This window comes from Haliotis asinina, chromosome 2 (genome assembly GCF_037392515.1).
Source record: "Haliotis asinina isolate JCU_RB_2024 chromosome 2, JCU_Hal_asi_v2, whole genome shotgun sequence".
In the NCBI taxonomy this organism is placed as follows: domain Eukaryota; kingdom Metazoa; phylum Mollusca; class Gastropoda; order Lepetellida; family Haliotidae; genus Haliotis; species Haliotis asinina.
The window spans coordinates 11016698-11033403 of NC_090281.1; the positions used below are offsets into that span (position 1 = coordinate 11016698).

A 16706-nucleotide genomic window follows, 5' to 3' on the forward strand; every position below is an offset into this window, starting at 1 on the left:
ATGACAGTGGCACAAGCAACTGCGCCACCGTCCTTGGAACCATCTGTAAATAAGGGTTTGTACTTGCTATATGTACTTTTTAATTGATTATATTCTTGTTTATATTGTAAATCATTAGTTTCTGATTTTTTAAATGAAGTTAATGTTAGGTCGACTTGGGGCCTAACCAACTGCCAAGGAGGAGAAGAAAGAAGACGGAAAGGAGCTATGTTTTCCAGCTCAATGCCGGTCGAAGAAAGAAAGGGTTTAATTCTGAGCCCTAGAGGTGGAACCAGAGAAGACTTCTTGCCGTACAAATCCTCATGAAGGGGATTGAACACACAATTATAGGCAGGGTTAGATTTATTAGAGTATAATTTAGTAATGTATTGTAAAGACAATTTTATACGGCGTTGTGTAAAAGATGGTTCATCGGCCTCAACATAAAGACTGTCAATACGTGAAGTTCGAAAAGATCCAAGACAAAGTCTTAAACCTTGATGGTGGACAGAATCAAGAAGTTCGAGGTTGCTTTTGCAGGCTCCACCATATACGATGGAGCCGTAATCAAGTTTTGAACGGACGAGTGATCGATATAAGTGTAAGAGGGTAGTTTGATCCCCTCCCCACTTTGAGTTGGAAACAACTTTCAACAAATCAAGTGCCTTCAGGCATTTAGCTTTAAGGGATTTAATGTGCGGTAAGAAGGTTAAATGAGAATCGAAAATAAGTCCCAAGAACCTGGCCTCCTTTACAACTTTGATGGGAGTGCCATTTAGAGATAGTTCAGGGTCCTTATGTGGCTTATATTTTCTACAAAAGTGTATACAATTAGTTTTAGACTGAGAAAATTTAAAGCCGTTTTCAAGACACCATTTATTTATTTTGTTCAAACACAACTGCAATTGTCTTTCAATAGTATGCATATTTTTACCGCGACAAGAAATATTAAAATCATCCACAAAAAGTGATCCATCAATGGAATCGTTTAAAACCTTGGATAAACTGTTTATCTTAATACTAAATAATGTGACAGACAAAATACTGCCTTGTGGAACACCCTGATCCTGATTATAATGATCAGACAGGGTAGAACATCACTCGTACTTGAAATTGCCTGTCTTTTAAAAACTGTGATATAAAATGAGGTAAACGACCTCTCAACCCAAAATCATGTAAATCCTTTAAAATGCCATGCTTCCAGGTGGTATCATACGCTTTCTCGAGATCAAAGAATATCGATACAGCATGTTGTTTATTCACTAAAGCATTTTTGACAAAGGATTCTAAACGTACCAAATGATCAATGGTACTTCTATTCTTCCGAAAACCACACTGAATATTTGTAATGAGGTTATTGGTTTCCAGATACCAAATTAATCTGTTATTTACCATTCGTTCCATGGTTTTGCAGACACAGCTAGTTAATGAGATCGGTCTGTAATTGGAAGGATCAGTATGATCCTTACCAGGTTTGGGTATAGGGATTACAATGGCATTACGCCAAGAAGGAGGAAAGTTTCCAGATGTCCATATTTTGTCAAAGATATCTAAAAGTGTGACCAGACACGGTTCAGGCAAATGTTTCAGCAGCTGATAGTGAATATTGTCATCACCTGCTGCTGTGTCATGAGCTTGTTCAAGAGCAGTATATAGCTCATGCAACGAAAACATTTCATTATAGTCTTCACCGTTATCCGATTCAAAATGAATGCTTGTCTTCTCCTGTTGTTTCTGATATCTCTGAAACTCAGGGACATAATTTGCTGATGAAGAATTTTTGGCAAGAGTTTCGCCAATTTTATTTGCAATTTGACATTTGTCAGTAATTAAATTATCACCACCTTTGAGATGGCGTACGGTAGACTTTGAACCTTTACCTTTAATTCTTTGAACCATGTTCCATACTTTGGACACTGGCGTGCGTGAATTAAGTTTGGAGACATAATTTCTCCACGATTGTCGTTTGTTTTGTTTAAAGGTTCGACGCGCCTTTGCATTCAGTATTTTGAATTTGTCTAGGTTATGGACAGTTGGATGACGGCGAAAATAATGTTCTGCCTTTTTCCTCGCTTTTCTGGCCTGTTTACAATCTGCATTGAACCACGGTTTTCGTACATGTGGAGTCATAGAGGACTGTGGTATACACTCATCAGCTATTTTTATTTAGAATGTCAGCAAAAGTGTGAATTGGATCAGTTACATAACTGAAACATTCAGGTCGCAGTTTTGATTGACACATAGTTTGATATAAAGACCAGTTAGCCTTCGAAAAGTTCCATCTTGTAAACGATGGAGAATCGGATGGAGTAATTTCTGAGAGGATAGTTGGGAAGTGGTCACTTCCACAAAGGTCATTATGAACTGACCAATCAAATTCATTGAGGAGGTGAGAATCAGCAAGAGATAAATCCAGAGAAGAATAAGTGCCAGTTGCAGGATGCAGATAGGTGCTTGAATCATCATTAAATATGCAGAGGTCATTATTTGAAATGAAATCTTCAATTATTTTGCCCTTAGTGTTAGTGTTAGTACTGCCCCAGAGTGGGTTGTGACCGTTTAGGTCACCCATAATAACACATGGTTTTGGGAGTTGGTCATAGAGTGATTGAAGGTCAGTATGTTGAAGTGTTGAAGAAGGCGGAATATACAGAGAACATAGTGTAAATGCTACACCCAGAGTCAGTCGCACTGCAACAGCTTGGATATTAGTGTTTAGTATAACAGGGCTATGAATAACATCTTGCTGTATATGAATAGTAGAACCTCCAGTGGCCCTATCACCCGGGGGGGGGGGAAAGAGAATGATAGGCGTTAAACTGGCGTAAGTTAAAATTATCTGTCTGTTTCAGATGTGTTTCATTCAGACAGAATGCGGATGGTGTGAGATCCTGGACTAAAAGCTGTAGTTCATTGAAATTAGTTCTTAGACCTCTACAATTCCACTGTACGATATTAGTTAAATGACCTATCTTTTAGGTGGATGGATAGGGGATCTACCCCCTTGCTTTTTTTGAGGGCGACAAGCTATGTGCCCTGGGATGGATGTTTTCTGACACATCCATGTCCTCCAATGAACCATATTTGTTAAATAATTGAAGATGGTTCTCCGAACCCTTTGAAGCTCTGACACATTTTTTCACTGTTTCTGCCCTAGTCTTGACTGTATTTTAACTGTTTTCTTTGAACTTGTTTCTGGACGAGTCTCCTGAGTGGACTGAAGCAATGACTGTGATTGATCCTGAACTTGGATCTGACTGTTTATACATGGTTCCGAAGTCTGAGTAGACTGTTCTTCAGGTATAAGGTGAGGGGTGTCAGCTGTTACCCAAGTCAAATCTGTTTGACACTCTATGGAAAAAACTAGTGACTGCCGAATTTACTCTTGACAAACTTTCAGACGGTGTCTTAATGACTGATGCATATGAAACATTGGGTACTGTTGATTCAACAATCTTTTTAGCATCAGCGAAGCTAATATTTTGAGTAAATTTAACTTTGTTGATTTCCATTTGTTTTTTCCATACTGTACAGTCTTTGGAAAAGGATGAATGATTACCGGAACAGTTTGTGCATTTTTTAAACGTACTTTCACAATCTTCAATTACGTGTGAAGTCTCGCTACAGTGAGCACATGTTATTGGCTTTGTGCACGTGTTGACACCATGACCATATTTTTGGCATCTGAAACATCGCAAAGGATTTGGAATGTAAACATCAACTGACATAGTGCAGTAACCAACCTTGACACACTTAGGAGGATTTGGTGAAGAGAAGGAAAAGAGGTACGTATTTGTTGGAATGACATCATTATTTTTCCGGGTGGTGAATCGCTTGACATATGTGACTCCCTGATCTTTCATTTCAGAAACGATGTCCAGTTCTGACATTTCGGCCAACAAACGATCCCTGTCTCTAATGATACCTTTGCTGCTGTTCAGTGTTCTGTGTTCAGTAACTGAAACCTGGATTCCAGCAAACGTTTCTGTATTCATCAAGTTAGTGGCTTGTTGTTTCCTGCTGCATTCAATCAGAAAAGATCCTGAACGCAAACGTTTTATATTCTTCACCTCACCTGCAATGCCATATATGTCCTTAGAGATTACGAAAGGGTTTAGTTTAAGTGGTGTCTTGTCTACAGTACTGAGAACCAGAAAACGTGGCCAATTGTCTGTTGAGTTGGATGACCTCTGTTCATTATCATTGTCGAGCTGACGTTTGTTTTTTTTTTGTAGGGGTTTGGTAGTCCATGATAAGATTATTTTGATTCATCATCCGGGCTCCCCACCCACCACGGAGTATCACAAGGACAATGCTAATTGCAAGTGGGTTTCCTACTTGCAGCACCAAGGATACCCGGATGATATACTCCAGCAGAAAAATTAATAATTAATAATTCTACCAGATTGGCCCATGAGCCACCGCCTTCTGACACTGGCATCTAGGCAAATTTTCTCAATTTAAAAACAAAACAACAAAAAACACATGTATCATAGCATATGTATATATGTATATTTAAATATTGTGTTGAAATTAACACCAAGCCAAACAATGATCGAGCAATGAAAATTAGTGCTCAGGGCTCGGCATGACCAGCCGATTGGTTGAACCGGGCCCATTCAACCACCCGTCTAGGCGAAGTCAGAGCCAAAGTGGTGTATTGAGCAACAGGAACACGGTTACAGGCCCCTATTGCCCTCAACCACCAGGGTCCCTTTGTCCGCCGACACAGGGCCGCAACCCACGGCAAACGGGTTGGTGGACCAAATATCCCCCCGGGTTTACTACGGGGGTGTCGGCGAGCTCTTAGCGTTACCCAGCACCCACCACGAGGAGGTGGCTCGCCACGGGTGCCAGAACTGCAACAGACTCCTGATGATAACCATGAACACATCTTCCACAGCTGACATTGACATGGACAAGGTTGTTGCAAAATTTCTGTCCAGGAAGAACAGAAGAATCTAAGTCTGTACATTTACTGCTTTTTTGAAAGATTTCTGTACAAAGAATACAATGATGGATATCAACGCTAGACTATTTCGAGTTTTCATTTTTGTGAAATAATTGTGACCTATTGTGAGCCATATGCATTCATAAACTACAACTTGCCCTTTTTGACATTTTGTTGCCCTGCCCTTTTTTAATCCTGGGGGAAACACTATATTGTGCATTTGGAATATAATATTCAAATCCATAATCCATCTAGTGTACAAACCATACGCAAAATACAATCTCACAATAAATACAAATTAGGAAATATATATACACCACATGTATATACAGGGATAAACCCAGCCACAAGACAAGCAAATGGAAGTAACTGAGACACAAAGTATTTCCTTAAAAAAATAATCTAAACATGCTTGCAAAACCATTTATTTATACAAATTTATGAATACAAAACTTACTAAAAAAGGAAAATCCTGCAGTGTAACTACAATATATAATGCTTAATTTATACAAAACATTTTTCAATATGAAAATTACATCAACCAAAATGGCATGCAACCCATCAATCACATATGAAAAAAAATCCCCACAATGCATCAGCCCCACCCCACACACACCCCCCAACACAATATGAATTTAAAGGTACCCTTCCCAAAAGAAAACCTCAAAATTAATGCACTCCCTATAGAGGGAGAAGCAGGCAATCATATTTGAATACATTATTCTAACTTATTGGTGGTGGACATAGGAAATTTCGTGAGTAAATCAATCATAAATCTAAATGTTAATTAAGGAGGATCATCTTGATCCGATCCAACCAGCGAAGCCTTATGAGAACCAGATGGGGGACCTGTCACCTGCAACAGCTGCCGCATCTGCTACCCCAGATGGGATAGAAAATACTCGTTGCTTTTTACCATCTGAACCCCCTTTGGCCCTCGATCTGCTTAGTTTTGACCTGCTGCCATGACGACTGAGAGTCTAAGTCTACAAGAACCTTATTGATACTGCCCTGCGAGGCCATGGACTCCTGCGACTCCATTGGGGGCAAAGTAACTGCCGCAGCATAAGTAGCCGGTGGTGGGCTATCACATCAGAATTCTTTTCCAATCTTATACCCCTCCCCTTGTGACTCTACCTCCTCGGAAACCACTTCCATATTAGAATCATCAGCCTCACAGGGAACACTTTCAGTTGGGGGAACATCCGAATCTACAGGAGGATCACTTTTCTGTCTGTTCTGATAACTTCTGGGGCAATCCTGTCTTGTGTGCCCCAAATGATAACAACGGAGACACACACCCGCAATCGACCAGGGCCAGTAATCAGCATACTCATACGATCGCCCAGACGAACTATATAGGGGATATCTTCTGCCTTTCTCTGATCAACTTGTAACTGGATAATACGGACACCCGTCTGAACAGGGGAACCCCCAACAATGGTTGTCTCATAATTTTCAGGAAACACTTTCCCATACTGGCTAAAGTATGTTTCCAGGAAGTGATTCGTTACCACACCATGAAACCAATGGTCTCTAAGATCCAAGGCTTCCTTGTCATATGGACAAAGGTCAATCTGAATAGATCATTGTAAAATACTGTACCAACTGATTACAACAATCGGACTCTGTCTTAAATGTCACATACCACTGGCCTCAGTTTTCAAAATTGAAATTATCTCCCTTCCCTGAATCAGGTTGTTAGTGGCACATTGAAGCATTTGAAAAATATTGTCTATATCAAAGTTCCTCACAGAAGATTTTATAAGCACCGTTGATGAGCGGCGCTTCTTATCCAGAAACCTGTCTGTGACGGCAGGTACGATCACCGCAGCTTGGTACGCCATGGTAATGGGGGGAGATATAAGGTCACACGGCTACTAGCACCGGAACAAACAGTGGTAAAATGGAACCGTCTCACCAATACTGCTGGTCGAATCTCCTCTAGGTACAGATAGTTTTCTCTTTCTTTTTGATAAAATTTATTCAAAAATGTAATTTTGACAGCGCGGTTTATTGCACTGCGGCCTAAAATTATCATAGGAAAGAAATGAGCCCTGCAGCATTAACAATAAAATAGACCACAAAGGAAGAGTAGTCACCATGTTTACACATTTGTAAGATAAAACAACAGAACAGACAAGCACACACATACCTATGTATATGTTTAAGAAATGCCAACTACGGCTATGGCGCAGGCATGGGCAAATGTACATAATATTACTACAGACTAAATGTTACAGTTTGATGAAACAATATTGAACAGTATATGAAAATTTACACATTAAAGGATAATTTATGATTGTCATCGACAGTACAAAATAATGAAGTAGACAGCCAATAGTTAGAGAAAACAGCAAATGGTACGCGATAGAAAACGACCCTAATACGTGTCCTAAGGACAGACAAAAACCATAACATGATATCACTCCCATTCAATTTTGTGAGCTCGAATTTGTTAAAATTCCGAACAAGCCAAATAGTGTATTTGGCCAAAGTTAAAAGATAGATGCACATTGATTTTTTATAGGAATTTGGAATTTTGGGAACCAAGTAAAATCGAATAACTTCGTTAGATCGTTTTAATAAACCAACTGACATTTGATCTAACCAATGGAAAACGATATCCCACAAAACATCAACACACCAGCAATAGATGAAGAGATGATCAGAAGTTTCTATTGCTATACAACAGAGAGGACAGTTTGGAGTGACGACATTCCCCGAGTGTAAAGAGTATACCCTAAGGGGAGAGAATCATAGATGAGACGGTAATTAACAGATTTACAAATTGGATCCAATTGAAACATATCTATCAGGAAATCCGAAGGAACAGCCTCAAAACGTTTAACAACCACAAACCAACCCTGAGAGAAAGCAGACATCGTCTCTGAGTGTGGAAATAGTAAAGAAGAAAATGAGGAACAATAGTGACGTAAGGACATTCCTAACCAGTATTTCGCAAAAACTGTCCACTCAGATGAGGAATGAAAAAGATTTTGAATGTGCTTAAGGTACAAAGACTGCCAATTAGACTGGATGTGTACAACACCCATTCCCCCGTCTAAAATTGATTTACACCAAACAGACCTCCGAATAGGCTAAGCTGTGGAATTCCAAATGAACAGAAAAGTCTCCCTATGAAAGATATGAAAGAGTTGGACATAATGTTTTGAATAAGGTGATACCGCCCCTCGGTACCACAACTTGCCATCACGTTGCACACAATAGTTTTGCCAAAAATAAAAATAGAGCGCCCTTTAACACCATTTAAAAGACTTCGAAATTAAGATAGTATAGGATGAAATTGATCGTCCGCATTGACATTTCTACCAGTGATAATTCCAACTATTTTAGAATGCTCAATCCAAGAAATACCAAAAGGGTGGTCCGATCTATTACGCCATTCACAAACCAAAAGCTTTGTTAAGATTTAATTTGGAGCCAGACGCCCTGCTAATAAAAATAAGATTCCAAAAGTTGACCAGAAGAAGCGTCTGTGGTACACAATCCCAGCCCATCATCAGCAAACGCAGATATTTTTGCCGAATCATCAGTGCCTGGTAATTTGACACCAACAATTTCATTTTTTTCCGAACGTATATTAACAGAGGCTCTAGTGCTAAGACATACAGGGACGGAGATAGACCACAGCCCTGCCGAACAGACCTCGTTACAGGAAATGGCTTGGAAATGTGCTGATTAATTTTAAGTGCACTAGATATGTCCTGTAAAGAATTTTAACCCATTTCTGAAAATTTGAACCAAAGCCAAAAGCGTCCAATACTTTAAACAAAAACTGATGAGAGACCCGATCAAAAGGTTTCTCTTGGTATAAACTGATAAAAGCACACAGTAGATCTTTCTGATCCACATAATCTAGCACATTACGTATAAGGTGGCAATTATCATGGATAGACCTGCCTGGAACAGCACAAGTTTGATCTAAATGCACGATGCTACCTATAACCTTTCCTAAACGTGTGCATAACAATTTGGAAATCTTTGAATTTTCACATCAACATTTAATAACGAAATAGGGCGCCAGTTACGAACATTAGTTGCATTATTAATGTCCTTACAAAGCAGAGTAATACAGGAGGTTTTAGAAGAAGGGGGAAGACTACTGTGAAGAAAGCACAGATGAACAACACGAAGAAGTACATAACCCAGAAACTCAAACGTAGACATTTAAAATTCCTCAGAAGGCCCATCCGGACCTGGAGATTTATTATTCTGCATAGCCTTAAGGGTGTTTAGAATTTCATCTCGAGTTATGTCCCCCTTCCAGTGAAGCCGAATGATCCGAAAGAAGCGTGGGTAAATCAGCAAGGAATTGATTACAAATTTCATCATCAATGGGCTCAAAGCCAAAGAGGTCGCTATAAAAATCAACAAAAACCCCCATTATTTCTCGAGAGGTAGTTACTGTATGGCCATGAGAGTCTAAAATGGAGGTGATAGATTTTTCTTCCCTCTCTGTGCTTAATTGCGTAAGAAATAACTGGAAGGTTTTCCATCCGCTTCGAGGTCCGTAGCTTTAGAACGGACTAAAGTAACCCTGAATTCCAACATTTCCTAATCATAAAGTTGTTGCTTTACAATTTGATCGGAATAAAGGCCAGGATTCAGCGTGGCATAAAGTTTTGTACTGAGTAATTAAATCCACTCTGAGAGATGCTCTATCGGACTTTCGATCTTTAGCTAGTAATTGAAGAAAATATTGAATTTTTATTTTGAAAGCATCCCAACATTCCAACGTAATTGATGCCAAAGGGGGAATATGAGTTAAACAAAAGTTTGAATGAATCATCGAAAAACGAATTATTACATTTAAAGAAACCAGTACCAAACTGAATGCCAGCAAAATCTTTCAGCTTAAATGACACATAATCATGATCAGAAAAAGAACAATGGAAAATAGCTGAGGAAACAAGGCATAACTAAGAGAGGATGTAATATAGAAACGGTCCAGACGAGACCCAACACCGGCTGTATTGCGCCACGTCATAGTCTGGGAACCAGGAAACAAAGTACGAGACATCAAATAATGAAAAGAGACCCATTGCCTGATAATATTAGCCCCAGGTTGAGTAGATTCACTGCCACCAACCTTATCGAAGGTAACATTTAAAACACAATTAAAAATCCCCCCCCTAAAATAAGAGAATCTGATTAGTGACGAAAAACTTTTCTATAGCATGAAAAAAGACAATGCGATCGGCAGGAATATTAGGGGCATAAACATTGATAAAACGAACATTGTAACCACTTAAGCTGAGATCCACTACGAAGAATCTCCCTTCAATATCAAAATAAAAATAATGAACACGAAAATTACTGTGTGATGAGACAATAAATCCCACCCCACAACTAAAATTTGAACCGAAGCTCCAAAAAGCCTTTCCCCGAAAGTTAGGCTCAAAACATTTAGCTGCCTTTAAATTAGAAACGTGGGTCTCTTGGAGGAACAGAAAATCAACAGAAGAGGTATTGACATATTGGGATAAAAGATGGGACTGATTAGAATTGTCTAATAGTCCATTACAGTTAAGAGAGTCAAACAGATACATACAAGGATTGTTTGGTCAAAATACTAGCTGGATATAAATAACAGAACAAAAACACAAAAATAATGCCAAAAATAAGCAACATAATACAACAAAGTGAACATGGAATAGGAAGCGTACATAAATGCCGTCCAAAGTAGGATGTATTGTGCGCTAGTCCTAACTGACAAGGAGAGCAATCGACATGCAACAAGGAAAAACTCATAACAGCTAATAAACAGTTCACAAACAAACAACAACACAGACACGAACGCAAATAGCATAATACATAATAAACCGTCGAGGAAAAAATCAAATACAGTAAAAAGAACATGGTATGCAAAAGAAGGGACCTTATGCAGTGCATAAAGGAAACTGAATCATTTGAAAATAAAGCTGCTAAAGCGCGTATTATATCTAGGCGCAACTATGGCAACGATTGTCCGAACAACTGAACCCAAAAGTGACGCACAACATCCCACCCTCCATCCTCAGAAAGAAACGCCCACCAAATGAGCCACCCAAAGCACAGAGGCCACAGCACAAAAATACAAACAAGAACAAAGCAAAATACAATTGGAAAGGGTCATGCCACTACGATCTCACACTGAGCAATATTACAGCTAATCGTTGGCCGAGGGAACATCACCACTAGCCATAAGGACAAAACAGCCCAAAGGGCAAGATGCGGACGTAAAATCACATGCGACTCAAAACAGAGCCTTCCCCAAATACCGAAAAAGCTAATAATCCTGCCCATAACGGTAGCAAACACCCAAATAAACATGCCACTAACAAGACAGAACTAGCAAGGACAAAAAACCCCGAAAAAAAGGAAATAATGAGGAACAAAAACGGTTGAATGGAAGTGGAGCACCCTCATGCATTGTGGAAGCCACAAAGGAACCCACCCCGCCAACCCACCATTACGTCGTGCTGCAAAGAGTAAAATCTCACACCCCACCCAGCCAGGCACATAGCACAAAATGAGTGAGTGACTTTAGTTTTACGCCGCACTCAGCAATATTACAGCTATATGGCGGCGGTCTGTAAATAATCGATTCTGGACCAGACAATCCAGTGATCAACAACATGAGCATCGATCTGCGCCATTGGGAATCGATGACGTGTCAACCAAGTCAGCGAGCCTGACCCCTCGATCCCGTTAGTCGCCTCTTACGACAAGCATAGTCGCCTTATATGGCAAGCATGGGTTGCTGAAGGCCTATTCTACACCGGGACCTTCACGGGTCCACAGCACAAAAAGTCAGAACAAAACCAACAGAATGCAATATAGCTTACTGACAAATGAACACTTACATCTGTCCGAGCAAGACCTGAAGAAAAAAGGGGTAAAGGTATAAATAGCAAATATATATCATGGAACATACAGGAGGAGAAACTACACATGTTACGGACAAGATTGGCAAAAGAGACAATCCCATAAAGGGAGAACCTGGCGGTCACAACAAAGTCCATTAATCAGTCTACAATCCGTGGACACAAAACAGGTCGTAAACGCAAACATTAGGAGGGGTCAGGGTGGTGGATGGAGACCTGTCCACAGAAACCTGTGCAGCTGCAGCCACGCCCTTGGGGATGGCAGATGTGGACCTCTGCTTGGATTTGGTACCCTGACGGGATGTGTGAAGCACCTGAAAGTCAGTGAGCATTAAAAGAGTCGTCGTCACTGGCCATGTCTAGGAGGGGCATGGCAGCAACGTCAGCAAATGTCCTAGGTAAAACAGAATCATCGAGCACAGGTGTAGCAGAAGCAAGGTCAAGGTCACCGAGGGAGGAAGAAGGCACGTCTAAACATGTCCTGATCCCCTTCCTGTCTAAACAATGGGGGAGCCGACTCTGTAGCTAGGTCCTCATGGGCTGTCTCTGGTTCATGAACAGGTTTTAGCCTGACCAGGAGGAGGTAACAAGGACAGTTCCTCAAGGAGAGCAGCTTCTCTGGCCTCCGGTTCAGGAAACTGTCGGGACAGTCAGCCCTACTGTGTCCTAACTTATAGCACCTCAGACAGATGGGCATATGACCAGGGGCGGTTACCATCATGGGGACCCTATCCCCCAGCCTGATAATACAGGGAATCCGTTCCTTTCCATCCAGCTGAGAACCCAAACACCAGTTTTCAGGGGGGCACTATCAATTAGAACTGTCCCATGACTAATGCTAAGAATGTCTCCAAATTTACCGAAGTAGTTCCGCAGGAATTGGTCTGTAACTACACCATGGACCCAGTGGATTCTCAGATCCATGATCTCAACCTCATACGGCGCGAAAGGGAGGGTAAGTTTGTCATGACCCAGTGTCCTAGTATGCACTAACAAACGGGTCCGTTTGTCTTTGCCAAATGTCATACCAAGTGCCAAGATTTTCTGTCTTCCAGACAGAATCCAGTTCGCAAGTTTTCAATTTAAAACAAGATTTGAGCAGTCTTACCAATTCCTCCCGATCTAAACGGCCTCATTCTGTTTCAATGCGAACAGTCTCTCAGGAAGCAGCAGCATCGTAGAAATCACTTGCTATGGGAGGGGCGATACCACCTCCTCGAAAAGCCATGGTGAGGAAAGTATGGGGGGAGACCCAAAGGTCACACAATTGCTTGAGCAATTGATACCCCTCCGTAGACCTGCAGAAAAGAAGTTCACACATAGCTAAATACAAAGCAAGCAAGAAATAGCATACAAGCAATAGAGAACAAACCCACAAGGAGTGAGAATAAGACCACTTCCACCAATCAATCGCAGACAAAACACTTTGCTTGACAGCCAAAAGGCCGAGAAGCGATGCCGGTTGTCGGCTTGCGCCGGCAAAATACCACTAAATCCACAGCGGAGTACAATGTGGTTGAGTGGATGGGTCCATTTCTACAATTTGGAAGTGGTTGCATGGTGCCTCCAGTGAAACAGACGCACGAAAAGGGAGGCGACGGCGCAAAGTGAGATAAAAAAAGGGAAATGAACTGTGAAAAACAGAGGGCCAAAAGCTGAGGGTTCTATTTTTTAAATTGTATTATGAGTGGTGGGCCATTCCCGGAGTTACTGCAATGCCGGGCCAACCAGTGATGAGGGCGGAGCAAGCTCCTTGGCACCTAATCCCTTTTCAAAAATCAGTTTAATATCGATGTCTCCAATAGGAGACGTATCAGGTATCAAGCTGATAAGAACAGATACCTTTTTTACATAAATCTATTTACACAAAACTTGGACAGCAGCAACCACTACCCCTAAAGTTAATAGTTATCACAGTAGTAGGGGTAGCGGCACTAACAATAATAATAACAACTAAAGATAGAAAGAACTCATAGCAAATATAGTCACAAAACACACCATTTACCACCAATTAAAGAACTACATATACAGCAAATATTTTACACACAAGAAATATATTTATATGCAATTAATCCTATATTTATATACAACTTATGGTGTGGTTCAAAAGGAAGATATACACATACATACTGCACAAATATATTAAATACATTCATTATGCAATAATACATACACTATATATACATATCAATTCATAAGGGAACGCGGGGACATAATAGGGGACTGAACACTATAATTTACATTTGGATTACTTTAAGTAATTTTAACCTAAACTGGGCGAATAGGGACATGAACAGGGCCTTATGTATATAAATGGACATTATATGATACTTTAATCACTTCGTTTTAAACAAACCTAAAATACAGAGTAATACTAAAAGTGAAAGTTTAACATACCTGTACTGAGTGAACAGAAACAGGAGGATGAAAGCCAGTATTTTGTCGAAAGAAGTCGACCCGAATACGAACTTTTTTGGAGTGACAAAAACGCAGGACAATATCATTCCCTTTTAACTGCTTGTGCTCAAAGTTATTCAAACTACGTATCCAACAACAATTTCACAGCGAAAACGATACTGTTGATAAAACGATGATATCACGCCTGATTGTGGAATTCGTAGGGATAGAAATCTAGGACAGTACAGACGCAATGACATACCGTACCAGTATTTTGCAGAAAAGTCCATCTTGCTGAACTGCCCTTATTGAGCTTTTGAATACGTTTCAATTGTAAGGATTACAATTTCGATTTGATGTTACTAATACCAAGCCCCCTTCAAGAACAGATTTATACAGAATGGAGCGCCCAATTGGTTCAGCTTTGGACTGCCAAATAAAACGAAATGTCTCTCTTTGAAACAGATCAATATAATGATTTGAAACTGGGGATTCTGCTCCACGGTATCACAGTTTAGCCAGAGTGAGTGAGTGAGTTAAAACTTAATGTCACATCGGCATTATCTCAGCCATATCGTGACGAGAACATTCAACAATGAAAAAGAGCATATATAAATCATAAAAACCCGTCAACGAAGGACAGTAAAAATACTAGAATATCACAATTTCAATTAAAACTAGTACAGAAAGCTAAAACTAATAGCACTATTTAGACAATACAATATAAAAACAGACTATAGATCGCCAACAACAGAAGGTAGATCACCACACTAGGAACCATGGGGACTTACAGTACCTTTGCTACCTGCATGGTCCCTAGTTGGATTTACACCATCCCTTCAGCTGCTGGCGATTGTATGAAAAGTTAGCCGAAATTAAAAGAACATGAATACTACGATTAAAAACCTGGTAGACTTAAATTTACTGTGAATGTTTGTGGACTTACGTACCCTCTCAGGAGGACAATAATTTTACAATACTTCAACCCCCTTTGAGGGTACTGCCACCAACGATTCAAGTTACTAATTCAAACTACCAATCATTAAAATGCATCTATTTACACAACATAATTTTCAAAATTCCACCAAAAAATCAATTTCTTTTAAAAAACCAATGATTAAATGACAACTAACAGTGCTAAAAAGGTCCTTGATAGTTTTGACATTGAAAAATTTATCCCTTGTGATGGAGAATTCAACACAGTCAAGCAGAATATGCTTGACCGTGACTCTCTCATCACAAGGGATACAAAACGGAGGATCCTCACCTTTTAAAAGGTATGCATGAGTGTATCTTGTATGGCCAATACGACATCGTCGCAAAATGACTTCTTCAAATCTGGACTGACAAACCAAGTATGTATAACCAATGTAGGGTTTTATTTCATGTAGTTTATTTATACCTACTTGGGTGTCCCACTTCTTCTGCATCAGATCACGAGTGTAAGCTCTAATGCTAGCTTTGTAGTCGGAATAAGAAGTGGTGTCACAGATTTGTTAAGTGCTGCCATAGCAGCAAGATCGGCCATTGCGTTACCGGAAATGCCAACGTGGCTGGGTAACCAACAGAAGACGATGTCGTATTGGCCAGTAGCAAGATCATTATATAATTCAATAATCTCTATTAAAAGTGGATGTTTACAAGAAATATTTTTAATAGCCTGAAGGCAAGAAAGAGAGTCGGAATAGATTATATATTGTTTATGTTTATGGCGTCTTTGAATATATTTAAGAGCTGTTAATATGGCGTTAGCCTCAGCGGTAAAAATAGAACTGTTGTCTGGTAATCTAGAAGATATTGTTCTGGATCCAATGACAGTGGCACAAGCAACTGCGCCACCGTCCTTGGACCCATCTGTAAATAAGGATTTTTAACTGCTATATTTATGTTTCAATTCATTATATTCTTGTTTATACTGTAATTCATTAGTTTCTGATTTTTTAAATGTGGTCAGTGTTAGGTCCACTTGGGGCCTAACCAACTGCCAAGGAGGAGAAGGAAGAAGACGGGAAGGAGCTATATTTTCCAGCTCAATGCCGGCAGCAGCAAGAAATGGTTTAATTCTTAAACCAAGAGGCGGTACAAGCGAAGATTTCATATAGTATAAGTCCTCACACAGAGGACTGAAAACACAGTTATATGCAGGGTTTGACTCACTGGAATATAATTTTGTTACATACTGTAAAGCTAATTTGATACGTCGCTGCTCAAGAGATGGCTCATCGGCCTCAACGTACAGGCTGTTAACAGGTGAAGTTCGAAAGGAGCCAAGACAAAGTCTTAGACCTTGATGGTGAACAGAATCTAAAAGTTTCAGGTTGCTTTTACAGGCTCCACCATATACAATGGAGCCATAATCAAGTTTTGACCGGATCAGTGATCGATAAAGTTGTAGGAGGGTAGCTTGAACCCCTCCCCATTTAGAATTTGAAACGACTTTCAACAAGTCAAGTGCCTTCAGGCATTTAGTTTTGAGGGATTTGATATGT

The 16706-nt window shown here is 40.0% G+C and overlaps 1 pseudogene; it reads right to left on the reverse strand.

Annotated features, from left to right (window-relative positions):
* Window positions 1-13505: 13505 nt before the first annotated feature.
* LOC137274928 (U2 spliceosomal RNA) lies at window positions 13506-13681 on the reverse strand (annotated as a pseudogene).
* Window positions 13682-16706: the final 3025 nt, after the last annotated feature.